General features: G+C 41.9%; 1 long non-coding RNA gene across 2 annotated transcripts in view; it reads right to left on the reverse strand.

The window, feature by feature from the left end:
- LOC147362732 (uncharacterized) overlaps nucleotides 1–27,855 on the reverse strand; it is a 46,034-nt gene that overhangs the window by 14,583 nt on the left and 3,596 nt on the right. Inside the window, exons 2-3 of one of the 2 annotated variants that reach the window (XR_015135779.1) lie at nucleotides 14,665–14,785; nucleotides 9,068–9,136 (exon numbers count right to left, since the gene is read on the reverse strand). This is a non-coding gene — a long non-coding RNA (uncharacterized LOC147362732). The remainder of the gene's footprint in view (nucleotides 1–9,067; nucleotides 9,137–14,664; nucleotides 14,786–27,855) is intronic. The other variant, XR_015135778.1, reaches the window with a different exon arrangement.

The raw sequence follows: 27,855 nt of genomic DNA on the forward strand, positions 1-27,855 counted from the left end.
TCAGCCCACAGCCATACTACTTATAAATACTGTAATTAGTGTAAACTATGTTTTTTGAGAGGCAGATCTGTGTCTTATTCTCTGAAGTCCTAGAGTCTAGCACTGTTTCAGAATCATAGCAGAATCCCAGGTGCATAAATTTCCTAGGGCTGCATAACGAAGTAGCACAACTTGGGTGCCTAAAAGTCTATTCTTTCACTGTTTGGTTCAAGAGGCTAGAAGTATAACAAGGTGAGCCATGCTCTTTCCAAAGATCCCTTCAGGGAGGGCCTTTCCTTACTTCTTCCAGCTAGTAGCCCCAGGAATCCCTTGGCTTACAGCAGTATCACAGTCCTCTTTATCCCTATTGCCACGTGGCATTCTCTCTGTGTGCAAGCCTGAGTCCTCACAAGAATCATCTTTAACAACCTTATTTCTACAAATAGTCTCTAAGGCAACCCAGGCTTTTTCTAGCATGAATCTCAAAAGTCTTCAAGCTTCTACCCATTATTCATTTCAAAGCCATGTCCACAGTTTTAGGTATCTGTTACAGGGCACACTACTCTTGATTCCAAACTCTGAATCAGTCAGGATTCTTGAGAGAAAGAGAACCAACAGCATGTGTGTATCTGTCTGTCTCTCTGTATGTATGTGTCTGTAGATAGATAAATGATAGATGGATAAACAGATATATAAATAGATTTATTTTAAGGAATTGGTTCATGCAACTGTGGGGCTGGCAAGTCTAAAGTTTTCAGCACAGCCCAGCAGCCTGAACACTCAAGCAGGATTTCTAGGCTGCAGCTTTGAGGCAGAATTTCTATTCCTTCAAGAAACTTCAGTTTTTGCTCCTAAGGTCTTCAACTTATTAGATGAGGCCCACCCACACTATCAAAGGTGATCTTCTTTAAGTCCACTGATTAGAGATGTTAATCACATCTTCAAAATATCTTCACAGTAACATCTAGACTAGTGTTTGATCAAAGAACTGGCACCAAAACCTAATCAAGTAGTCACACAGACTTAACTATTGCATAGGGCTTGGAGTCCTGGTTAAGTTTTTACCTTTGTCATTAACTTACTTGGAATCACTGCTAATTCATACTGCCTTTCGTTTACTCCACTGTAAAAGGGAAAAGTTTGGAGCAACTCCAGACAATCCCATCGAGCTCTAAAATCTATACTTTATACAGTGTAGACTCCAGCTTGCCCTGAACTGCTCCCCTTCCTTCTGGAGCTCCTCTGTCCATCAGTCATTGATTTCACTATCATTCCTGTCCATATTCCATATACCCCCTCCCTCCTCTAAGCCTACTTCTTAGCTAACACTATAGCTAACACTCAGAGGCATGAGGTGGGGAGACTTGACATGGATCATAATAAACATGCCACTCTCAAGGAGCATTTCAGTGGGTAAAAGAATACACCTGCAATGCAGGAGATGCAGGTTTGATCCTTGGGTCAGGAAGATCCTTGGGTCAGTTGCATGGCAACTCACTCCAGTATTCTTGCCTGGAGAATCCCATGGACAGAGGAGCCTGGTGAGCTACAGTCCATAGGGTTGCTAAGAGTGGGACGTGACTGACATGACATAGCACACATGCACTCTTGATGAAAAGAAAATTTATCTTGGTTAGTTATTTATTCAGTGGGATGAGAGGGCAAATGCTGTCTCCTTGAATGATACAAAATAAGAGAACAAACCACTTTGTTAGGCCTAAGCTGGAAACAAACAGAAGACTGTAGACACAACACAGTTCCAACCCCATGAGTCATTTGAATTACCTGATGAACAAATTGAGCAGATACAGGGCAATGGGCTATAATGTGCACACACAGATGCCACTTGAATCCTGTACATATGGCACCTTTTTTTACAGACATCTTATTTTCTTTAGCCCCAAAGTCTTCCTAATATTTCAGATTCACGCTGTGATTTTTTTTTTTTTAGCAGAATGAAATGACAGCAGCTCATAGTTATATCAGTGATTATATTCTGCTCAGATGAGAATGATTATGAGTTCCAAGCTCCTAGGGAAACCTCTAGCAACCATCAGGAAAACAATTTCTTTGTGTAAAATAATTAGATAGAGCATTTTTAGTGAAAAAGTTAAAAAAGAAGGCTGTGAGGTCTCTTGGATCTGAGGAATTTTGTCCCTGTCATCCATGAGCTAAAGGGTTAAGTCCCTAAAGCCTCAGGTTCAGTTCAGTTCAGTTCAGTCACTCAGCTGTGTCTGACTCTTTGCAGCCCCATGAACTGCAGCATGCCAGGCCTCCCTGTCCATCACCAACTCCCAGAGTTTTCCCAACTCATGTCCATTGAGTTGGTGATGCTATCCAACCATCTCATTCTCTGTCATCCCCTTCTACTCCTGCCCTCAATCTTTCCCAGCATCAGGGTCTTCTCAAATGAGTCAGCTCTTCACATCAAGTGGCCAAAGTATTGGAGTTTCAGCTTCAACATCAGTCCTTCCAATGAACACCCAGGACTGATCTCCTTTAGGATGGACTGGTTGGATCTCCTTGCAGTCCAAGGGACTCACAAGGGTCTTCTCCAAATCACACTTCAAAAGCACCAATTCTTTGGCACTCAGCTTTCTTCACAGTCCAACTCTCACATCCATACATGACCACTGGAAAAACCATAACCTTGACTAGATGGACCTTTGTTGGCAAAGTAATGTCTCTGATTTTGAATATGCTATCTAGGTTGGTCATAACTTTCCTTCCAAGGAGTAAGCATCTTTTAATTTCATGGCTGCGATCACCATCTGTTGTGATTTTGGAGCCCCCCAAAATAAATTCTGACACTGTTTCCACTGTTTCCCCATCTATTTCCCATGAAGTGATGGGACCAGATGCCAAGATCTTTGTTTTCTGAATGTTGAGCTTTAAGCCAACTTTTTCACTCTCCACTTTCACTTTCATCAAGAGGCTTTTTAGTTCCTCTTCACTTTCTGCGATAAAGATGGTGTCATCTGCATATCTGAGGTTATTGATATTTCTCCCGGAAATCTTGATTCCAGCTTGTGCTTCATCCAACCCAGCGTTTCTCATGATGTACTCTGCATAGAAGTTAAATAAACAGGGTGACAATATATAGCCTTGACATACTACTTTTCCTATTTGGAACCAGTCTATTGTTCCATGTCTAGTTCTAACTGTTGCTTCCTGATCTGCACACAGGTTTCTTAAGAGGCACATTAGGTGGTCTGGTATTTCCATCTCTTTCAGAATTTTCCGCAGTTTATTGTGATCCACACAGTCAAAGGCTTTGGCAGAGTCAATAAGCAGAAATAAATGTTTTTCTGGAACTCTCTTGCTTTTTTGATGATCCAGTGGATGTTGGTAATTTGATCTCTGGTTCCTCTGCTTTTTCTAAAACCAGCTAAACCGTCTGGAAGTTCATGGTTCACGGATTGCTGAAGCCTGGCTTAGAGAATTTTGAGCATTACTTTACTAGTGTGTGAGATGAGTGCAATTGTGCGGTAGTTAGAGCATTCCTTGGCATTGCCTTTCTTTGGGATTGGAATGAAAACTGACCTTTTCCAGTCCTGTGGCCACTGCTGAGTTTTCCAAATTTGCTGGCTTATTGAGTGCAGCACTTTCACAGCATCATCTTTCAGGATTTGGAATAGCTCAACGGGAATTCCATCACCTCCACTATCTTTGTTCCTAGTGATGCTTCCTAAGGCCCACTTGACTTCACATTCCAGGATGTCTGGCTCTAGGTAAGTGATCATACCATCGTGATTATCTGGGTCATGAAGATCTTTTTTGTACAGTTCTTCTGTGTATTCTTGCCACCTCTTCTTAATATCTCCTGCTTCTGTTAGGTCCATACCATTTCTGTCCTTTATTGAGCCCATCTTTGCATGAAATGTTCCCTTGGTATCTCTAATTTTCTTGAAGAGGTCTCTAGTCTTTCCCATTCTATTGTTTTCCTCTATTTCTTTGCATTGATTGCTGAGGAAGGCTTTCTTATCTCTCTTTGCTATTCTTTGGAACTCTGTAATCAAATGGGTATATCTTTCCTTTTCTCCTTTGCTTTTCACTTCTCTTGTTTCACAACTATTTGTAAGGCCTCCTCAGACAGCCATTTTGCTTTTTTGCATTTCCTTTTTCTTGGGGATGATCTTGATCCCTGTCTCCTGTACAATGTCATGAAACTCTGTCCATAGTTCATCAGACACTCTATCAGATCTAGTCCCTTAAATCTATTTCTCACTCCCACGGTATAATCATAAGGGATTTGATTTAGGCCATACCTGAATGGTCTAGTGGCTTTCCCTTCTTACTTCAGTTTAAGTCTGAATTTGGCAATAAATAGTTCATGATCTCAGCCACAGTCAGCTCCTGGTCTTGTTTTTGCTGATTGTATAGAGCTTCTCCATCTTTGACTGCAAAGAATATAATCAATCTGATTTTGGTGTTGACCATCTGGTGAGGTCCATGTGTAGAATCTTCTCTTGTGTTGTTGGAAGAGGGTGTTTGCTATGACCAGTGGGTTCTCTTGGCAAAACTCCACTAGCCTTTGCCCTGCTTCATTCTGTACTCCAAGGCCAAATTTGCCTGTTACTCCAGGTGTTTCTTGACTTCCTACTTTTGCATTCCAGTCCCCTATAATGAAAAGGACATCCTTTTTGGGTGTTAGTTCTAAAAGGTCTTGTAGGTCTTCATAAAACTGTTCAACTCAGCTTCTTCAGCTTTACTGGTCAGGGCATAGACTTGGATTACCGTGATATTGAAGGATTTGCCTTGGAAATGAACAGAGATCATTCTGTCGTTTTTGAGCTTGCATTCAAGTACTGCATTTCAGACTCTTTTGTTGACTATGATGGCTACTCCATTTCTTCTAAGGGATTCCTGCCCACGGTAGTACGTATAATGGTCATCTGAGTTAAATTCCCCCATTCTAGTCCATCTTAGTTTGCCGATTCCTAGAATTTTGATGTTCACTCTTGCCATCTCCTGTTTGACCATTTTCAATTTGCCTTGATTCATGGACTTAACATTCCAGGGTCCTATGCAGTATTGCTCTTTACAGCATCAGACCCTGCTTCTATCACTAGTCACATCCACAACTGGGTGTCGTTTTTGCTTTGGCTCCATCCCTTCATTATTTCTCGAGTTATTTCTCCACTGATCTCCAATAACATATTGGGTACCTACCGACCTGGGGAGTTCATCTTTCAGTGTCCTATCTTTTTAAAAGCCTTTTCATAGTGTTCATGGGGTTCTCAAGGCAAGAATACTGAAGTGGTTTGCCATTCCCTTCTCCAGTGGACCACATTCTGTCAGACCTCTCCACCATGACCCGTCCATCTTGGGTGGCCCCACATGGCATGGCTTAGTTTCTTTGAGTTAGACAAGGCTGTGGTCCATGTGATCAGATTGGCTAGTTGTCTGTGATTGTGGTTTCAGTCTGTCTGCCCTCTGATGCCCTCTCTCAGCACCTACCGTCTTACTTGGGTTTCTCTTACCTTGGTCATGGGGTATCTCTTCACAGCTGCTCTAGCATAGAGCTCCTTACTTTGGACGTGGGGTATCTCCTCACGGCCGCCATTCCTGACCTTGGACAGGGGGTTGCTCCTCAAGGCCGCCACTCCTGACCTTGGATGTCAGCCTCAGGTTTCTTACTTTTATTTATTTATTTTTTTTTCAAGTTTTTTGACATTTTTTTATTCTTTATTTTTTCTTCATTGAAGTAAGCTGATTTACAATGTTGTGTTCATTTCTGGTATACAGCAGAGTGATTCAGTTATACATATTTATGCATTCTTTTTTATATTATTTTCCATTAAAGTTTATCACAGGATTTTTTTTTTTTTTTGTACAAGTATGTTTATAGTAGCATTATTCATAGTGGCCAAAAAGTGGAAACAACCCAAATGCCCGTAAACTGATAAATGAATTAATAAAGTGATTATATCCATACAATGGAATGTTATTTGACAATAAAAGGAACACAATACTAATACGTGTTACAAACATTATGCTAGGTATAAGAAAACAGTCTCAAAAGACCAATATTTTGTAATTCTTTTTTTTTTTTTTTCTAAATTTTTAAAAGAAAATCCATCCTGAACCCTCCTCCCTCCTCCCTCCCCATACCATCCCTCTGGGTCGTCCCAGTGCACCATTCCCAAGCATCCAGCATCGTGCATTGAACCTGGACTGGCATCTCGTTTCATACATGACATTTCACATGTTTCAATGCCATTCTCCCAAATCTTGCCACCCTCTCCCTCTCCCACAGAGTCCATAAGCCTGTTCTATACATCAGTGTCTCTTCTGCTGTCTCGTATACAGGGTTATCATTACCATCTTTCTAAATTCCATATATATGCATTAGTATACTGTATTGGTGTTTGTCCTTCTGGCTTACTTCACTCTGTATAATAGGCTCCAGTTTCATCCACCTCATTAGAACTGATTCAAATGTATTCTTTTTAATGGCTGAGTAATACTCCATTGTGTATATGTACCACAGCCTTCTTATCCATTCATCTGCTGATGGACATCTAGGTTGCTTCCATGTCCTGGCTATTATAAACAGTGCTGCGATGAACATTGGGGTACACGTGTCTCTTTCCCTTCTGGTTTCCTCAGTGTGTATGCCCAGCAGTGGGATTGCTGGATCATAAGGCAGTTCTATTTCCAGTTTTTTAAGGAATCTCCACACTGTTCTCCATAGTGGCTGTACTAGTTTGCATTCCCACCAACAGTGTAAGAGGGTTCCCTTTTCTCCACACCCTCTCCAGCGTTTATTATTTGTAGACTTTTGGATCGCAGCCATTCTGACTGGTGTGAAATGGTATCTCATAGTGGTTTTGATTTGCATTTCTCTGATAATGAGTGATGTTGAGCATCTTTTCATGTGTTTGTTAGCCATCTGTATGTCTTCTTTGGAGAAATGTCTATTTAGATCTTTGGCCCATTTTTTGATTGGGTCATTTATTTTTCTGGAGTTGAGCTGGAGGAGTTGCTTGAATATTTTTGAGATTAGTTGTTTGTCGGTTGCTTCATTTGCTATTATTTTCTCCCATTCTGAAGGCTGTCTTTTCACCTTGCTAATAGTTACCTTTGTTGTGCAGAAGCTTTTAAGTTTAATTAGGTCCCATTTGTTTATTTTTGCTTTTATTTCCAATATTCTGGGAGGTGGGTCATAGAGGATCCTGCTGTGATGTATATCAGAGAGTGTTTTGCCTATGTTCTCCTCTAGGAGTTTTATAGTTTCTGGTCTTATGTTGAGATCTTTAATCCATTTTGAGTTTATTTTTGTATATGGTGTTAGAAAGTGTTCTAGTTTCATTCTTTTACAAGTGGTTTCTTACTTTTAAATTAGAAATAATAATATATCCACCTTATATAATCGTGATGATTGAATGAGAAATACATCATCACATATATTGTAAAGTGTATCATAAAAAAATGGTGTGTAAGAAATATCCACAAAGTGAAAAGTGAAAAGTCTTAATTGAGGATCCCAGAGAGTCCCTAGGTGAGAGACTAGGTTGTTATTAAAACATGCTAAATTTCTCCTTTCTCCTTTCAAGAGTAGACCATCTGTCCACCCCTCCACCTAACACTGGCCGTGTGCCTTGCTTTGGACTCGGCCGGTCCCAGGGCAAAGACAGGAGAAACACGGATCACAGAAGCCACGGTGAGCTGATCCTAGATAACTCTTATAAGCATGTGGATGCCCATCAGACCCTCAGCTGACCACAGACAATGAGAACAAAGAGTTGTTGCTGTAGGCTACTGTGCTTGGGAGCAGTTTGTTAGGCAGTAATTTTGTGACATTAAGTAACTTATCTTCTCTCTCCATGGGGTGATCTTGGTTTCAGTTTACCTGGAAGTGGTATGGTTTACACCTGTTTTTCAGTGTATCAATCTTTTTAACACTTTCTTAGATTTTTCCTTTTCTTTCTTTTTCTTCCTTTCTTCTTCTCTCCCTTCTTTTTATCCCTCCCTTCTCCCCTTGGGTGTCCAGCATTCTGGGCCCAGTAACCCCAAATGACCAATGCTCCCAGAGAAGGAAGCAGAAATCTGTCCCTGACAGCTTCTAATTTCTTTCTTTCTCTATCTCCGTGGTTTTTTTTTTTTTTTTTTTTTTGGACTTTTTGCCTTATCCCTTGAAACTTGCCTTTAACTGCGACTCTTAAGACTCCAAGGTTTGGGTCAAGAAGGTTCTCGTTAAATATTTTTAATGGCAATCTGCGATGATGCAGTGTTTTGATGTTCTCATGAGGTCACAACTTGCATTCTTTTAAACGTCCTTAAACATCATGGCTCACATCGACTTAGAAGAACCTCTATTCAGTAGTGAGAAATGCCAACAATATGCATTAAAAACAAGATGCTCTTTTGTGTCACAAGCCAAGAAAAGTTTTCAGAAAACTTACTTCAAGGCCATATCATTACCTATGTGCCAGCTACCAACTAAGTGGAAAGTGTTGAAGTCGTATCTCAAGTGACAATGCAGTGTTGTGCCTGTTCTTGATTATATAGGGCAAAAGTGATAAGTTTCAGGGACTTTCTGCAGCATGCAACTGTAGAAAGTCAGGGTGAAATGGTCACAAAGAGTTTTTGAGAAAGTTATAATTAGCTTCTGGTGCAAAGACCACCGTTTTCTCATTGTTCAACGTGAATCTGATGCATCATGGCCAACAAACATGCTACAAAGCGTTGTCTATAAACTGACTCATGTGTGGTACAAGAGTGTGCTTCTCTGCTGCATCTCTCTATTAGTCACGTCTATCGTTATTGGAGGTGTAACTGTTAATGCTTCAGGGTTAAGACCTTTTAAAATCACTCAGAGGAGAATGCTGCGGTCAATTTAACGTGACAATACATGAGTTGTCATGCAGGGGTCTTTGAAAACTAGTATCTATTTTTTAGTGTATTTAGTTTCGTAGTTTAGTATCTCTATATATATATGTATAGATACTCCCAGGAATTGTGCAGCTAAAATGGGGGCAATTTGAAGATCACATATCTGGTAGCAATCATTCATGTAGTTCTCAGGACATGACCTTCCAGATTCAACTTTGATATGTGTAAGCAGTGCAATTACCGTTCGTACCTGACTGTGACCCTTTTCATTTTAGATGACACTGCTCCATGTATCATTTCCTTGAATTTACAGAGTCACCTGTGGGGAGGATAGAGCAAGGTCACAATTCTCCTAAGATTTCTATAGAAAAAATTGAAAAAGAGCCATATTTCCCCTTTTTAAGTTTTCTGCGCCCCCATTTTATCCTAAGTATGATCTAATAGGAAAAACAGTATAAATGTTAGATTCCTTCTCTGCCCAAAGCTGTTGAAGTTCAAAGGAAAATGAAATTGTGCAAACTTGATCAATTGAAAGGAGGTTCCCTCAGGACAAAGTGTCATCTTCCATCCTCAGCTATGGATAGGGCAATGGGAAGTTTTAGAACAATGTTGGAAAATTAAACATCTAATTAACCTCTGTTAATATTTTCCATGTGCCAGTTACTGGGCTAAATATTTAATATATATATTTTAAAATTTTGTCTAATTGACAAATCTGTAGATAGTATTATTATTCTTATTTTACCAACGAAGAAACTTATTCACTGACTTGTCAAAGACTGCAGGTTAGAAAGTTGTGAAGTTATTCTTTTTGTTCTGGGCAACTGGTTCCAAAACCATGCTTTTATTCCCTCTGCCATATTGCATTTGATAATGTCTAAATTCAATACTATCTAAACCTTAAGGAATCATTTGAGACATTTACGGAGCTTTTACATTTGAGGCCAAAGTTTATTTGGATCCCTAAATGTCTAAGAAGTATTAAAAAAAAAATTGAGAATAAAAGGAAGACAACAGTGAGACACTCACATCACACATTCACACCCACTAATTAAAACAGTGAGGCAGTATTGTAAGGTGCAAGGTAATAAAGATTACAGAAAACAACCCATCTTATCTATGAGTACTTAGTATATGATGAAGCTAATAATTCAAATCATCAGAGAAAGAATAAATTATTTCCAAAGTGAGGCAAAAACATTAGCCAAGAGAATAGTCATATTTCACAACATACAGGATTTTAAATTTTAAATTCTGGACACATTAAGTGTATATGTCATTTATTTAATACATATTTATGAAATATCACTATTACCTAATGCTATACGTAGCAAGCATTGACTCATATCCAAAATGAGTCTTATGTCAGTTTTGTCATTTCAATAAAACTGGTTCTCTTTGAGTCTAATTTTTTCACTCACCAAACATTTACTGAGCACTTTCACTGGGCCATGCACTAGGATTGCAGTCAGTCAGCACAGTCTCTGCCTTTATTGACCAACTCTGTTATTCTTCCATGTTTCCCATAGTACCCAGCTTCATCTTCAGAGTTTTGGACAGTCACTATGGCCGAGAACTTTACCGTATTAAAGCACACAGAAGAAGAAAAAAAGATGAAAAGGAGAAAGAGGAGATGGAGGAGATGGAGAAGGAAGAGAAAGGGAAAGAAGAAAGAAAAGAAGGAAGAAAGGGAGGGAAGAGGGAGAAAGGAAGGAAGGAAGAGAGGAAGGAAGACTATTGATTAACTGCCGCATTTAGAAGTATATTCTAGTTGTACAGGTACACAAACAAATTACTTCACTACAATGTGATAGATGCTAAAAATGATATAATGACTGGCTGCTAAGGATGTACAGAGGAAGAGCGTTTAGCTGGATGTAGGGATCCCAGGAAGATTTTCTGAAAATCATGATGCCGGAGCAGGGTTCTGAAGGCCAACAGAAGTCAACCATTGGAAGAAAAGAATAGGTACAGACTGAATAAGTACATACTGAATTGACTGAATAAGTAATAAATGATTGATTGAATGGATCAATAAGTAAGAGGATGGAGGAATCAAAAATGTCTGTTAAGTTCTGACCTCTCGACTTTTAATTAGCCATTGGAGAAAAGAGATAGAAACAGAGGGATCCAATTATTCTCCCAGAACAAATCTAAAGAGAACTTCTCTGTTAGAATGCTTTTGGCTGCATGTAGCAGAATATACAGAGAAGGCAATGGCACCCCACTCGAGTAGTCTTGCTTGGAAACTCCCATGGACGGAGGAGCCTGGTAGGCTCCAGTCCATGGGGTCACTAAGAGTCGGGCACGACTGAGTGACTTCACTTTCACTTTTCACTTTCATGCATTGGAGAAGGAAATGGCAACCCACTCCAGTGTTCTTGCCTGGAGAATCCCAGGGATGGGGGAGCCTGGTGGGCTGCTATCTATGGGGTCACGGAGAGTCAGACACGACTGAAGTGACTTAGCAGCAGCAGAATATAGGACAAAACAAGGCATACATAGTAAATGAATCTCTAAGGATGCAAATTCTTAAGACAGAAATTTGGGTTGTTTCACTGGTCAGTTACACATCAGGCCTCTGGGCAATGTCTCTCTAGTTGTCTTGTATAAAAACAACAATCCTGGTGTGTGTTTCCTCCATTCTCACACTACTCCACCACACTACTCACTTCTGACACTACATGCATGGAAAAATCCACACATCAAACAATTCTGTGACAGAAGTATTAAAACTTGACATTTTTTACCTGGAACTACTGAAGACAGTGTCAAGGGATCCATCCCACGAGATTACACTCTTCCTACTACATACACACACACACACACTTCAGACACCAATTACAAGGCCACGTTGTTATCTGTGCTTCTGATCAATACTCTACAAATTAGAGGTTCCCACAAGCCCCTCTCAAGGATTGATTAACTTGTTAGTGTGGCTCACAGAATTCAGGAAACCAGTCTACTCAGTAGATTTGTTGTTGTTCAGTCTCAAAGTCATGTCTGACTCTTTTCAACCCCACAGACTGCAGCACACCAAGCCTCTCTGTCCCTCACTATCTCCCGGAGTTTGCCTAAGTTCATGTCCATTGAGTCAGTGATGCTATCCAACCATCTCATCCTCTGCCACCCTCTTCTCCTTTTGCTTTCAATCTTTCCGAGCATCAGGGTCTTTTCCACTGAGTCGGCTATTTGCATCAGATGGCCAAAGTATTGGAGCTTCAGCTTTCTAGATTACCATTTTATAGCAAAAGATATTAAAAGCTACTAATAAACAGGTGGGAGAAGAGATATGTAGGGTGGGGACTAGAAGAGTCCTGAGCACAGGAGTTTCTGTCCTCACGAAGCCTGGGGTACATCACTCTCCAAATACAAGATTGCCTTCTGGTTTAACCTGGAAGCTCTCTGAAATGTCCTTTTGGGGTTTTATTTGGCAGCTTCATTACATAGACATAATCGATGAAGTCATTGGCCAGCGATGACTGAACTCAATCTCCAGCCCCTCTCCTTTCCCTGGGGGTTAGAGGATGCGGCTGAAATTCCCAATCCTCTAGTCAAAGTTGGTTCCCCTGGCACCAGTCCCTATCTTTAGAGGCTTTCCAAAAGTCACTTCATTATCATAAACTCAGGTATATGAAAGGGACTTGCTATATGCAACAAAAGACATTCATTTCACAGCTATTATGCAGTTTCAGCAACTGAGAACCAAAAGAAACATTCTAACAAAAAATACCTGTCATTCCATTAGGCCTGACTGTATCACATGACCCTGCTTAGCTACAATTAAGCCTTGAGAAAAAAAAGCATCTGGCATTTCAGTCTGTTTAGAGGGAATTGGATTTGACCATCATAGAAGAAGTGTGTGAGGTGAATACTAAAGAATTGCCAGCACGTACCTGTGATACCCTCTACATCCCAATAAGACACATACGTACATCAGTTCCTAAATATGAATAGTAAGGGATAATCATTTAGATGTGTTCTGTAACTAATACTATGTCTTACGTTCTCTTAGGCACAGGATTGGTCTCATAATAAAAGAAGTGACTTTCTGTTAAAGGGAATATAGATAGCAATGCAGAAAACATCTTTTCTCGTCACTGGTCTTCCACCTATGTCAACTTTGAGGAAATCAATGCTTCCACTATAAAGATGGTGCTGAGAGCAAGTGAACATCGATTACATGCTGGGCTCTTTACCAGGAACGTGACACACATCAACTCATTCATTTCTCACACTGACCCTATGAAGCAGCATTAGACCGGAACTGAGGCTCACTGGGTCAACTTTTGTCTCAAGTCAGAGAGCTGAGTGCCGGTAGAGCTGAGTGTCCATCCATGGCTCATTAAAGAGCATCCTTCTGTAAGAACATCCACCTGTCAGGAGGTGATTCCACATGTATCTAAATATGCTAGACATTCTTCAGACACAACTGAGCGACTGAACTGAACTGAACTGAACTGAGACATTCTTCTTTTGCAAGCACTCCTGCTGGGAATCTCAGCACTGAGGAAAGCAGGAGATGTCTCCTTAAGGGCCCCTCTTCCCAGATGGCTCAGTGGTAAGGAATTTGCCTGCCAATGCAGGAGCCTCGGGAGATGCAGGTTCCATAACTCCATAGACAGAGGAGCCTGGTCAGCTACAATTCATGGGGTCACAGAGTTGGACACAACTGAGCAACTGAGTGCACACTCACTTACTTATTCACTTTTTATATCATGGGGTCTCACATTGTGGTCCATCTTCCTAGTTCAGGATATTTACACAGCTTGTGCAATGATAACCATCAATCATACTTGAAACAACTATGAGAACAAAAAATACCAAGGGTTTGCCTGAGCTCTGCAGAACCTTTCATCTGAAAGATTATGTAATTTGTTTTGAACCTACACATTCATTACTCATTCAGCAGATATTAACAGAGCATGCCCTGGACATTTATAGATGTTTATAAATGTGGATCTGTGATCAGCCTTTAATTTACCAAATATTTCCTGATTTTCTACTATGTGCCAGATGTGGTGATAGATTCTGATAGGTTCAAAAAAAAAAAAAATCAACAAAACCTGGTCCCTGCCCTCAGGAATTCTGTGACTTGAGAATCATTCTTCAATCACTCCAGAAAAATAAATTAAAAATGTGTGCTCTGCCCTTTTCCCTAATGTGAGAGCATAATCACATGTATAAAGTCATAGAATATGTGCTGGTATTTCTGTTTTCACCCACTCCAGCTGCATTCTTCAGGCTTCTTTGCACTGTTCCAACCCCTGTGGCCTGTTGGATCTGAATTCCTTTGCCTGATGGCACCCAGTTGGGTTTGGCCAATGAGACTCACCAGTGGGAAACTAGAGCGGGAAGGGGATAAGACACAGCATAAGTCATTTCTTTTCTATTCCCTCTTGAGTCACGACTGTGTGTGTAGGAGGGACTGTGTCTGCTGGGGACTATGGCTCCCACTGGTGGCCTCCTCCAGACCCCTGGGTGGGTTCCTCCAGGGTTCCAACTCTCAATAGGCTCCAGTAATACTGTTTTTCCTTTGCATCCTTTCTGCCGTGGGAGTGACAATGGCTTCCGGACTTTATGGGTCTCTGGGTGCCTTATTCTTTCTTATTTATTCTCTTAACCTGGCACAGACAGCTGTAAAGAGTCTCTGTGTTAACATTTCCTCATTTGAAACATCTGGGGTAAACGCTGTTTCTTACTGGGACCCTAGCTAATCGGAATATCAAAGCTGACCACATTTTAGGAATCATCTAATCTCCTTTCCATTTTACAGGGACAGAAATCAGGTCCAGACAGCATGGCACTTGAATGAGCTTGCCCACGGGAAGAATAAAACCAGCTCACCTGCCTATCCTGGCTCCTGTGACAACGCATCCCAGACCACCTCCTGGCCTTGTTTCCTCTGAAGGGGTGATCTTCCAAGTTTTGGACAGTGTTCCCTTCTGCCAGTGTTGAGTCCTGCAAGCTAAGGACATGAATGAACTGAGTCATCTCCACAGAGCTTCATTAATTTCAAGGCAATTTAAGATTTCTGAGTCATAGGTTTCAGCCACTTAGACTTTCCCAGCCGGTACTGCATTTGCCCACACACATTTTTCTTTCAAGACCACATCTGGGTCTAGCTGTGTGGCTTGCCCACTCTTTAGCAGTTTCAGAGAGAATCCAGCCTCATAGAGTGATCTGTGCTGGGCTATGCCTTTTCCAATTGCCGTGTGCAGTGGAGTTTGCACAAGGACTTAATGGAATTAATTGCTGTCTATAGCTTGATCCAGACTCTAACCACCAGAGACACGCACATTTCCACATTCTATAGCCAACACCATATTTCACCCAGCCTCCCAAGGAAACTCAGTTCTACCATATGGTGACTCCACTCTCTGAATAATACTTAGCAACTCGATGAACAAAGAATGAATCATATCTTAGCCATCTTGGCCAAATATTGTTTCATATAGCCACGGCATTAGTAATATATATATTTTCTTTCTTTTTTTTTTTTTTTTTTAAAGAGGACTTCCTGCAATGCCCACTGGAAATGAAGAACTAGACCTCACTGGAGGGAGACTGTACCATCAAAGTGTTCTCGCTCATTAGAGATCTTCAATTCCATATTACGTTGTGTGTATGATACATTCAGCATGTCTGCTTTTTCTTTTCCTTCAGAGCAGCTGCTGGGATTGAGCAACAGTCTCCCGGGGTAACACAGCAGGGAATCCTGGGGCATTTCCCAGACGCAGAAAACAAAGGATGTGTATCCATGGGGAGGTTTAGGCTGGAGCCTTTCCCTACCATCAGGGAGAATTCACAGTCTCAGGATCTGGGGAGGAATCTTAGCAAACCTCTGTGTGTGTGGTGGGGAGTGGGGAGGGGGTGGTGGGGGAAGGGTGGTGGTGTGGTTAGGTGATCTTAAGAAAGTCACTTTCTTTTTTTAAATTTTTCATTTTGTGGTTAGGTGATCTTTTTTGTTTTTAATTTATTTATTTTAATTAGAGGCTAATTACTTCACAATATTGTATTGGTTTTGCCATACATCAACATGAATACCCCACGGGTATACATGTGTTCCCAATCCTGAACCCCCCTCCCACCTCCCTCCCCATACCATCCCTCTGGGTCATCCCAGTGCACCAGCCCCAAGCTTCCTGTATTTCTCATCAAACCTGGACTGGCGATTCATTTCTTATATGATATTATACATGTTTCAATGCCATTCTCCCAAATCATCCCCCACCTCCCTCTCCCACAGAGTCCAAAAGACTGTTCTATATATCTGTGTCTCTTTTGCTGTCTCGCATACGGGGTTATAGTTACCATCCTTCTATATTCCATATATATGCGTTTGTATACTGTATTGGTGTTTTTCTTTCTGGCTTACTTCACTCTGTATAATCGGCTCCAGTTTCAACCACCATTAGGTGATCTTAAGAAAGTCACTTTCTTTTTTTAAATTTTTTATTTTGTATTGGGGTATTTTTTTTTTTTTTTGCTTTTGTTTAGTCGCTCAGTCATGTCTGACTCCGCGATCCTTATGGACTATATAGCCCATCAGGCTTCTCTGTCCATGGGATTTTTCAGGCAAGAATACTGGAGTGGGTTGCCATTTTCTCCTCCATGGGGTCTTCCTGACCCAGAGATCGAATGTACATCTCCTGTTTGTGTCTTATATTGCTGGCGGATTCTTTACAGGCTGAGACATCCGGGTAGAACTGATTAACAATGTTATGACAGTTTCCGGCGAACAGAGAAGGGACTCAGCCATACATATACATGTATCCATTCTCCCTCAGAGGCCCCTGCCATCCAGGCTGCCACATAACATTTAGCCGAGTTCCATATGCTACACAGTAGGTCTTTGTTGGTTATCCATTTTAAATATAGCAGTGTGTACATATCCATGCCAAATTCCCTAACCATCCCTTCCCCCCAACTTTCCCCCCAGCAATTCTCTAAGTCTGTGAGTCTGAAAATCACTTTTCTTTCTGAGACATAATAAAGAATAAAGAACCTTTGACAAACATTTGATAAACTGGAAGACAACAGGCAAAGGCTACCTCAACCATTTATAATGTGCAAGCACTGTTAGAGCCTTTTAGGTACTAAAATAGATAACCAACAGGGACCCATTGTATAGCACAAAGAACAATATTCAGTATTTTGTAATAACCTATATGGAGAAAGAATCAGAAAAGAATATAGATAAAAAACTGAATCACTTTGCTGTACATCTGAAACTAACACAATATTGTCAATCAACTATACTTCAATTAAAAAATGTAATCAGAAACAGCAGTAAGAGTCAGATACAATCCATTATTTCAATGAACTAACCAGTTGAAAATAGGAATATGCAGGGATTATTTTAATGAAATATGGCTCAGCTAAGATAGAGCTTTGCACAGTGGAGAGTCAGCTTAATCTGAGAATTCCTGAAAAAGCTGGTGCCCAAGATGAATCTTGCCAAGATTTATGGAGATGACAAAGGGATTCCAGACAGTCAAGAGCCTGAGTTGTAATTACTGGAGAATAGAGTGCATCACACAGAGTGGCCGGAAACAAGGCTACATTAATAACTATGAAGAAATATTTGTTATAATTTTACTACAAGCACTGCTGTGTGGGTGCTTGGTCACTTCGTCCTGTCCAGCTCTTTGAGACCCCCATGGATGCCTCTGTCTATGGGATTGTCCAGCCTAGAATACTGGAGTGGGTTGCCATTTCCTCTTCCAGGGAATCTTCCCAACCCAGGGACTGAAGCTGCGTCTCCCAAGTCTCCTCCACTGGTAGGTGGACTCTTTACCACTGTGCCACCTGGGAAGCCCACCAGCACTGGTGGTTTTTGAAAATCAAGAGAGGAATTTCCTGGAGAGCCCTCATGCTGTGGTAGTGCCTTTCCTCACATCCATGGCAACACTTGGGCTCATCTTCATGGGAAGTAGTTTGCTGTTAAGTGCTGATCTTAGAATTAAAGGAAAGGAACCATCCTAATCCATTGTTGTCTGGATGGAATTGCATTTTCTCATCAGGCACCCAGCGCTGTGACAAGAACAGAACAGAAGAGAAAGGAGAAGGTGCGGCCCTTCCCCTTGGGGAGCTCCGGATCCATTGAGAAAAGTCATGCTCACCTCGTATAATCATGGCAGATTAATCTGAATTCATTGTACAGTCATCATCCCATGTTTCCATGCCCATCAGGAAGGAGGATCTTCCCTTAGCCAGATGCATCAGAAGGAGGGCTTGGGAGTCATTCAACCTGTGTTTATTACGTATCATCTGACAATAGGAATTATTTTACTCCTCTGGGAAAGACTTCCTAGAGGAGCTGGCTAGCTGACCCAGAAAGATGACTATACTACCTCATTCCAATTTTCTATTATACTGCTGCTGCTGCTAAGTTGCTTCAGTCATGTCCGACTCCTAGCGACCCCATGGACTGCAGCCTACCAGGCTCCTCCGTCCATGGGATTGTCCAGGCAAGAGTACTGGAGTGGGGTGCCATTGCCTTCTCCTTCTATTATATTACTGAACAAAAAACTGACCTGATACTTAATGGTGGAAAACAACTACCACATTATTACATTATGATTTTGTGTGGCAGTAATTTGGGCAGCTGGCATAACTGTGTTCATTCAGTGGTATTCTGTTGGCTACTGGTCTGGTCTGGAGAGATCAAGATGGCTTTCATTCTCCTGCCTGGAGCTTTGCTAAGGTTTGGCTACACTGAGCCCCTCTCCCTTTCCATGTCATCATGTGAGTCTTTCTGTGGGTTTTCTCCAGGAGGGTAGTTGATTGGATTTATTGTACGGCAGCTCAGACCTCCAAGAGACTAAGAAGGAAGCTTTCAGCCTTCTCAAAGGCAAGACCTAAAACTGAGTCTGCATCACGTCCACAATTCTTTATTAATCCAAACAATCCCACACAAGTTTATATTCAGTGGCAGGGCCACACAAGTTTATATTCAGTGGCAGGGCACTGGAACCCACCTCCTATTGGGAGGAGTGTCAAGACTCTGTAGCAGTAGTAGCGTTAGTAACTCAGTCGTGTCCAGCTCTTTGTGACCCCATTGACTGTAGACCGCCAGGCTCCTCTTGAATTCTCCAGGCAAGAATACTGGTGTGCATTGCCATACCCTTCTCCAGGGGAATCTTCCCAACCCAGGGATTGAACCGAGGTCTCCTCCCTTGCAGGCAGATTCTTTACCGTCCGAGCTACCAGGGAAGCCCCCTCTACAAGACTCTGTGTCCGTCTTTAGTTTGGTACATTTACCCCTCACTAAGGTCACTTCATGTGTGTGATGCAATCTTGGTGATTTACGGCCCAAGTAAACATGAGATAGGAAAAGAAAAGCAACCTCAGATGAGGAAATAAGGCTGTGTATGAGAGACATCTGTCATTATACTATGAGTTCATTAAACTATGATCAACTATGCTCTGCTCCAGACCTATTTATGGTGCTAGAAACATGGAAAGTGATCCATCAACAGAACTCAGTTAACTGACAGGCAATGTTTTTTTACTACATTTCTAGTTATATGAGTGACTTTCTCACACTGAACCTTCCAGGAAAGGTGCCAGGGGAATCTTATTGCAAAACTAGCAATTTATTGGGTTGACAAAGAGAACATTCAGTTAAGGAGATTTTGCAGAACACAATGGGATAATTCTAGTTGTGAAATGTGGACTTAAAAAGGAATCATTTAGAAACATCCAAGAAGCATTTGAAGGTTGGATGACAAGATGTAGCCTCTTCCATTCAAACACAGACTGAGGGTCAAGGGTGGGCCCGGAAGTCCAGGCAGATGTGGGACAGTTTCAGGTCTCCCTGCCCGACTCCAAAGGTCCATCACACCAGGCTTCTAAGAGACTGATCCAGAAAACAGTGGTAACACCCACCATGCATCCATCACTGTTCCAGCACAGCGGTTATAGTTCAGTTCAGTTCAGTCACTCAGTCGTGTCCGACTCTTTGCAACCCTATGGACTGCAGCATGCCAGGCCTCCCTGTCCATCACCAACTCATGGAGCTTACTCAAATTCATGTCCATCGAGTTGGTGAAGTCATCCAATCATCTCATCCTCTGTCATCCCCTTCTCCTCCTGCCTTCAATCTTTCCCAACATTAGGGTCTTTTCCAATGAGTCAGTTCTTCGCATCAGGTGGCCAAAATATTGGAGTTTCAGCTTCAGCATCAGTCCTTCCAGTGAATATTCAGGACTGATTTCCTTTAGGATGGATTGGTTCGATCTCCTTGCAATCCAAGGGACTCTCAAGAGTCTTCTCCAACACCATAGTTCAAAAGCATCAGTTCTTCGGTGCTCATCTTTCTTTATAGTCTGACTCTCAAATCTGTAAATGATTACTGGAAAAACCATAGCCTTGACTAGATGGACCTTTGTTGGCAAAGTAATGTCTCTGCTTTTTAATATGCTGTCTGTTGATTATAGCTTTTCTTCCAAGGAAGAAGTGTCTTTTAATTTCATGGCTGCAGTTATCATCTGCAGTGATTTTGGAGCCCAAGAAAATAAAGTCTCTAACTGTTTCCATTGTTTCCCCATCTATTTGCCATGAAGTGGTGGGACCGGATGCCATGATCTTAGTTTTCTGAATGTTGAGTTTTAAGCCAACTTTTTCACTGTCCTTTTTCACTTTCATCAAGACGCTCTTTAGTTCTTCTTCACTTTCTGCCGTAAGGGTGGTGTCATCTGCCTGTCTGAGGTCATTGATATTTCTCCCAGCAATCTTGATTCCAGCTTGTGCTTCATCCAGCCTGGTATTCTCATGATGTACTCTGCATATAAGTTAAATAAGCAGGGTGACAATATACAGCCTTGATGTACTCCTTTCCAGATCTGGAACCAGTCTGTTCCATGTCCAGTTCTAACTGTTACTTCTTGATCTGCATGCAGATATCTCGGGAGGCAGGTCAGGTGGTCTGGTATTCCCATCTCTTTAAGAATTTTCCACTGTTTGTTTTAATCCACACAGTCAAAGACTTCAGCATAGTAACTGTAGTTATAGAGGGAAATTCAAACATGGCATTATATCTCCAGGGCCTCCAAGTCTCCAGATGGAAGCATTCTCTACCCACCCCTAGATTCCAGGGGAATGCTTGGGCATCTCAAGGTAGATCAAGATGGCAGGGGGCAGAGAGGATGAGATTGCCATTGCCCAGCCATGGAGCCACCATGCCAGAGGGAAGAATTCTTGAAGAATACCAGAAGTTGTATATATTCTCTCAACGTAGGCCTGCAGCAGCTAGCTTCCACCCCTTCCTACTAAACAGAATTATATTTACCCCCAGAATCTGGCATCCTACCCTAGAGAACAGAAAGGCAGACAGCTTCTAAAAAGGCTCCTAATAATTCCTGGTCTTCACACCTGGTGGAATCCTCTCTTGTTCTGTGGGATGGCCTTGGTGACTTGCTCTTAATAAGCAGACTATGGCAAAATGATGTCACTTCCAGGATTAGGCTACAAAAGACTTGGACATTTGTCTGGCTTGTCCTCTCTCTGGGTCTTCTCTGGTGTTTGCTCTAATCAAGCAAGATGCCATGCTGTCAGCTGCCCTTTGGAGAAGCTCATGTGATTCAGACTGGAGGGTGGTTTCCAGTCAACATCCAGGGAGGAAATGAGACCCTCAGCCCAACAGCATTCAAGGACTTGAATCCTATCAATACCTAAAGGAGTGACCTTGGAAGCTGAAGCTTTGGGGGGCAATTTGTTATGCAGCAATGGTTGAATAATACAAGTATATAAAAAAGAAGTGTATATATATATATACATATATATATATATATATATATCTCTCTCTTCCTATTACACCATGTGATTTCTGGCTAATGAGGATCTTTCATCTTGAGGCTAGGGCAACATCTGGTCAGTGGCATGAAGTCCTAGCACTTAGCTCAGCAGTCACATTCCCCCACTGTCTGACAGTAACCTTGTCTCCCAGTTGTCCTCTGTATCCATAGGGGATTGGTTCCAAGACACCTCCCCAACTGCCCTTCAGATACCAAAATCCACAGATGCTCCATATATACATATAGTTTTTTTAAATTTGCATATAACCTATGAACATCTTCCTGTATACTTTAAATCATCTTTAGATTACTTGAAATACCTAATACAATGCACATGCTATGCAAATAGTTGCTGATGCCGGCAAGTTCAAATTTTGCTTATTGGATTTTCTGTATTTTTTTTTTCTCAATTATTTTTGATCCACAGGTGATTGAATCCATGCATGTGGAACCTGTGGATATGGAGGGCTAACTGTACTGTGGTCAGGGCTAGTCCTCACTACCTCCAGGCCCTACACAGAGCTTCATTCACCTGTCCGCAGTTCTCACCACACCCTACAAGATCTGTACTATGACGGTGCCATTTTAAGGAAGCAGAAACTGAGGTTTAGGGATATTCCGGAATTGACTGAAGGTCACAGAACTACTGAACTTCAGAAAAAGTGCACCATATACACTTTCCTGACCTCTTGAATATGATTGGTTGACTTTTGTATCTCACTCTCTTCTAGATGCAGTTCCAGAGTCTGTCACGGGTCAAGGGCTGTGGTCTCTGAACAACTGTGTGATTTAGAAAGCAGCTTACTTCCCTGTAGCAAAATAGCCTAAAACCATATTTGCTAGCAGACTCTTTTATTATGCAAATGAAGATAATGAAGACTGAGGCTTGATGCTTACCTCATATTTAGAACAAGGGACTGTATTTCTTCAACACTCCTCCAGTTTACACCCCACCCAGGATCATACACCATCCCTCAGGTCCACACGTACAGATGGACCCATTTTCTAAAGTGTTGGGTTCATGGCTAGGAGTTACCTATTCAGTGAAGAACAAGTCTCAATCTTTCTGAGTTTTGGAACAAAATGTAAAAGATATAAAATTTCATGTTCTTCCAAGGGATACAAATTAGATATATGGGAAAAATACTGTGAAATCAGTTATTTGTTCACAGTTTTAACACTCAAAGCACTCTTGTATATTTGAATGTGAATTACACAGATATGAATGGGACATATCATTCATTCCATCTATAGCTCACTAAACAGATTGCCACATAGCACTGAGTTTCCATACTGTGCACGCTCTGCTCCAAGCCCACCTGAGGATCCAAGGCTCACAAGGTGGAAACCACTATAATATAGATACTGCCTTTTTATTTAAATGCACTTTCCTGGTTTGCAACTATCCAGTGAAACCATCAAACAAAATTCTAGGTAAGGACCCTCAAATTGTTTTAAATTTAAAACAATATTTGGACACAGAAGGAAATAGAGGAGAGGAGAGGAAAGGACACAAGGACAAGGCAGAGGAGAAGGCAGTGGCAGGAAGGAGAGCTGTGCTGTAAAGTATCAGAAGTATTGGGTTTGTGGAATTTCACTGATGGACCAGTGGTTAAAAACACCTGCCCTGCAATGTAGAGGACACGGGTTCAATCCCTGGTCTGGGAACTAAGACCCCAAATGTTGTGGAGCAACTAAGCCTGCCTGCCTCAACTAATGAGTGCGTGTGCCACAACTAGAAAATCTGTGCGCCACAGTGAATAACCCCGCAACGAAGATCTTGTGTGCCACAACTAAAAGACCTGACGGACACAGACAAATAAACAGTACTGGGTTTGTGCTCATGAGCTAATTTCCTTGAGACTCAGTTTCTTCCGCTGAGGTTTGTAATGAAATCTCCTTTATAGAGCTATCGTGAGGATTAAATGGCACAAAATACATAAGAATGCTTTGCAAATTGGTGAGGCTATGGCACATATTCTTAATAGACCTTAATCTGAGCAATCAGGGCTGTCCAAGATCATGTGACTAATTGGCCAAGTTGGGGCCCAAATGGGATAAAAGCTCAACGTGTCCTTGTTCAGACCCTGGTGTACTGGTGACCAGCTTGTTTTTCCCAAACTGAAGGTGGGCTTTTAAAAGCTGAAGAGGGATGTAAATGATCATTCAGTTCAGCCTATTCCCTTTGTAAGGAGGGTATCGGTTACTTCCACTCCACAAATGGTAGGGGATTGAAGTGTCATTCAAAGGCCTAAAACTCAAAAACAGAGCGGGGTGCGGGGGTAGGGGTGGGGGCAGAGGGTGGGAAATCTTCTCCCTCGACATTTGTCTGTGTGCCAGGTATGGAAACACACACTAGACTTACCAGAACACCCTTCAAACGGGATCTATTTTTACAGTAACCTAGCACTGTGCTGCTGCTAAGTCACTTCAGTCGTGTCCGACTCTATGCAACCCCATAGACAGAAGCCCACCAGGCTCCCCCGTCCTTGGGATTCTCCAGGCAAGAACACTGGAGTGGGTTGCCATTTCCTTCTCCAATGCATGAAAGTGAAAAGTGAAAGGGAAGTTATTCAGTCGTGTCCAACTCTTAGCAACCCCATGGACTACAGCCTACCAGGCTGCTCCATCCATGGGATTTTCCAGGCAAGAGTACTGGAGTGGGGTGCCATTGCTTTCTAGATAAATGTAAATTTGTAGCACTTGCTGGACTAGCTGGATTATTTTTACCAGTTTTCACTTTGTTTTATTAGCTGCTCTGCAATATGTAACAGGATGGCAGGCAATTTGCAATATTCAGAAAATTCCCATATACTAGGTATCCCATCCTCCTCTAATTTAATTTAAAAGGAACAACAGCAACAAAATTCTCCTATATTCATTTCACTTGTAAGCACTCAACAACTATTCCTTTGGTCGGGAAGAAAAACAACAAAACCAGGGCGTGGGGAAAAAATTGTTTCAACATGCCAATTTCTTTTGTATTTATACACTGGTCTTCTTCTAGTAGACCATTTATTCAAAGAAGAAAACAGACCCCTTACCTTGCCATGCTAAAACAAACAAATACAAAGTCACTTTTTAATAGGTACTGCTAGGAATCACCTTGGACATAAACCACCATTTTTCAAAGACAAACTGTTTAGAACAAATTGAGAAAAGAAACACTATTATGGAAGGATTGATTACAAGTGAGCAATTCAAGCCAAAGGTTTAGACATCTAAAATAGCCTGATGACGGGCAACGTGATGTACGTGAACCTTATTCATTCCCCTGCCCCCTTCTTCCCTCACACACACAGACACACACAGACACACACACACGTGAGCAGCACAGCCATTGAGTAACCGGCCACTGTGGAAAAAGGTAATGAGTTTTGCTGGGTCCTGGTCCTGGTTCCTTCATCTGAAAAGTGGGGGTAATAATATCTATTTTGATGGATTGTATAAGAAGCAGAGAGAAAGAAAGTGGCTGGTGTAGTGCTCAGAAGGCATAATTGAAGTATAATTATTATCAAAGTTAGTAAAAGAGAAGACTCGCAAAGTAATGGGGCAATTTATGACATGAAGCTTGGAAGCAAGCCACAAGTTTCATACCACTGGAAATGCATCTCTCCATCATGCTGCTGCTGCTGCTACTAAGTTGCTTCAGTCGTGTCCGACTCTGTGCGACCCCATAGATGGCAGCCCACCAGGCTCCCCCGTCCCTGGGATTCTCCAGGCAAGAACACTGGAGTGGGTTGCCATTTTCTTCTCCAATGCATGAAAGTGAAAAGTGAAAGTGAAGTCACTCAGTCGTGTCCGACTCTTGACAACCCCATGGACTGGAGTCTACCAGGCTCCTCCATCCATGGGAGTTTCCAGGCAAGAGTACTGGAGTGGGGTGCCATTGCCCTCTTCATCATGACTGTGTCCAAACCCCAGGGTCACAGTGAACTTGGCCAAATGCATCTCGGAGGACTGCAGCAGTGAAGCTGTGTACCCTCTCCCCTGGATCTCTCCCTTCCTCCTTGCACAGAGGAATGATGGAATCTCTTTCTAGAGTTAACTTATAGGAGTAATTAGGGGCACTTACCTTCCTGGCGTCTGGTACTGACTCTGATGCCAGGTGATCTGCAGATACTGTCATCAGGAATATCTAGATTGCAACTCATGTCTTTACACCACAAACCTCATTCTTGACCAACCACATCCACGCCACCTTGATTTTGAACATACCATTTGTAAAACCTGAGGCAGCCATAAAACCAGATAAGAGAAGTAGGGAACATGATATGAACAAGCTAGAAGGAACACCTTGGAAAGGAGTAACTTCAGGGAAATACAGAGGTCCTAGTCATCAAGCAGGTGTCACAGACACCTATGTCAAGTCATAGACATAGAGGTAGAGTCCACAGAGTGGTGTGAGTGGGCCAGTGGGCACAGAACCAAGAGGAGTGGGAGACGAAGTTGCTGGGAATTTCTTAAATTCCAACTCCCTTTATCTATGCCCAGGTTTTCAGGTATGGCCAAGAAGGTCATGTTTTGCACAATTCCAAGGGTGACACTCACAAAGACCTCAGAGGGGAATGGAACATTCTGCATTTGTGCAGATCAGCATATGGTAGCCACATCTACAATTTGTCCTGGAAGCCTGTCACAGATTTTTGAGCCTAGGTATGATGTGAGAGTTAAGAAAGAAGACTATCATCATCCATGGTATATATCAGCCTTCAAGTGACATAGTAGTCTCAAGAGTTGTTATCTGATCAACAAACACATCACTTAGTTTAGGGCTTCACATTTAGCAGGTACCTACTGAACATTTACTAGATGAATGAACTAATGAGAGAAGAAGTGAATTAAGGAGCAGTTACATGCATTTCAAGATAGAGGACACTCTGGAAAACATGCACAGCAGATTAGCAACCTATGGCAGCTGGATCTGACTGTTCCACAGAGTGGACTGGTTAATGTGTGCTGTGCTCAGTCGCTAAGTCATGTCCAGCTCTTTCCAACCCCATGGACTGTAGCCCACCAGGCAAGAAGAATACTGGAGTGGGTTGCCATTTACTCCTCTAGGGGATCTTCCTGACTCAGGGATTGAACCTGTATCTCCTGCATTGGCAGGCAGATTCTTTACCACTGAGCCACATGGGAAGCCCAGGGACTGGTTACTATTCCTCTGTAATTATATAATCCCTAGTTTAATTGCCATATCATCTTTTATCATAGCTACATAATTTGTATTTAACCATACCTACAACCCTATCTCATGGGCAGAGGACCCTGGTGGGCCGCCGTCTATGGGGTCACACAGAGTCGGACACGACTGAAGCGACTTAGCAGCAGCAGCAGCATACCTACAACTGTTACTTTAACAACTCCTATACATTTTATAGATATTTTAGGCATTTTGTCTATTATTATTATTATTATCATTGCATGTTGAATTGTTTTCTACGGACATATTCAAATAATGACAAATATGCAAGACATTATGCTAGTTGCCTTATGTGCTGCTGTTCAGTCGCTAAGTTGTGACTCTTTGCAACCCCAGGGACCGAAGCCTGCCAGGTTTCTCTGTCCATGGGATTTCCCATGGACAAGAATACTGGAGTGGGTTGCCATTTCCTTCTCCAAGAGATCGTCCCCACTGAGGGATCAAACTTCCATCTCCTGCATCGCAGGTAGATTCTTTACCACTGAGCCACCGGGGAAACCCATTTTATAATTGAAGTATTTCAAATTCATCTAAGGTCATATACCTAAAAAGTGAATGAATGAAGATTCCCACAAAGATCTTCCTATTACATGTTTTTTTTTTTTTCCAATCTAAGAAGAATTACTGTGAATTCGGATAAAAAGATTTAAGGCACTAGGTATAAATTATGTAATTTATCCTGCACTACAGTAGTTTCCAAAGATCATGAATTTGGCCTTTAAGAATGGGCAGGACTGTGGCCACCATATAATTTCATCAGAAGTCATGAATGTACCATCAATCATGCATAGCATCCATTGCTGTGCTGTGCTTAAGTCACTCAGTCATGTCTGACTCTCTGTGACCCCATGGACTGTAGCTTGCTAGGCTCCTCTGTCCATGGGATTCTCCAGGCAAGAACAGTGGAGTGGGTGGCCTCTCCCTTCTCTGGTTCATCTTCCCAACCCAGGAATCCAACAAGGGTCTGCTGAATTGCAGGCGAAGTCTTTATCAGCTGAGCTACCAGGGAAGCTCACAGCATCTGTGATGTACCAC

Source organism: Bos grunniens, chromosome 11, assembly GCF_055505025.1.
Source record: "Bos grunniens cultivar Pamir isolate PY7600 chromosome 11, Bosgru_T2T1.0, whole genome shotgun sequence".
In the NCBI taxonomy this organism is placed as follows: Eukaryota; Metazoa; Chordata; class Mammalia; order Artiodactyla; family Bovidae; genus Bos; species Bos grunniens.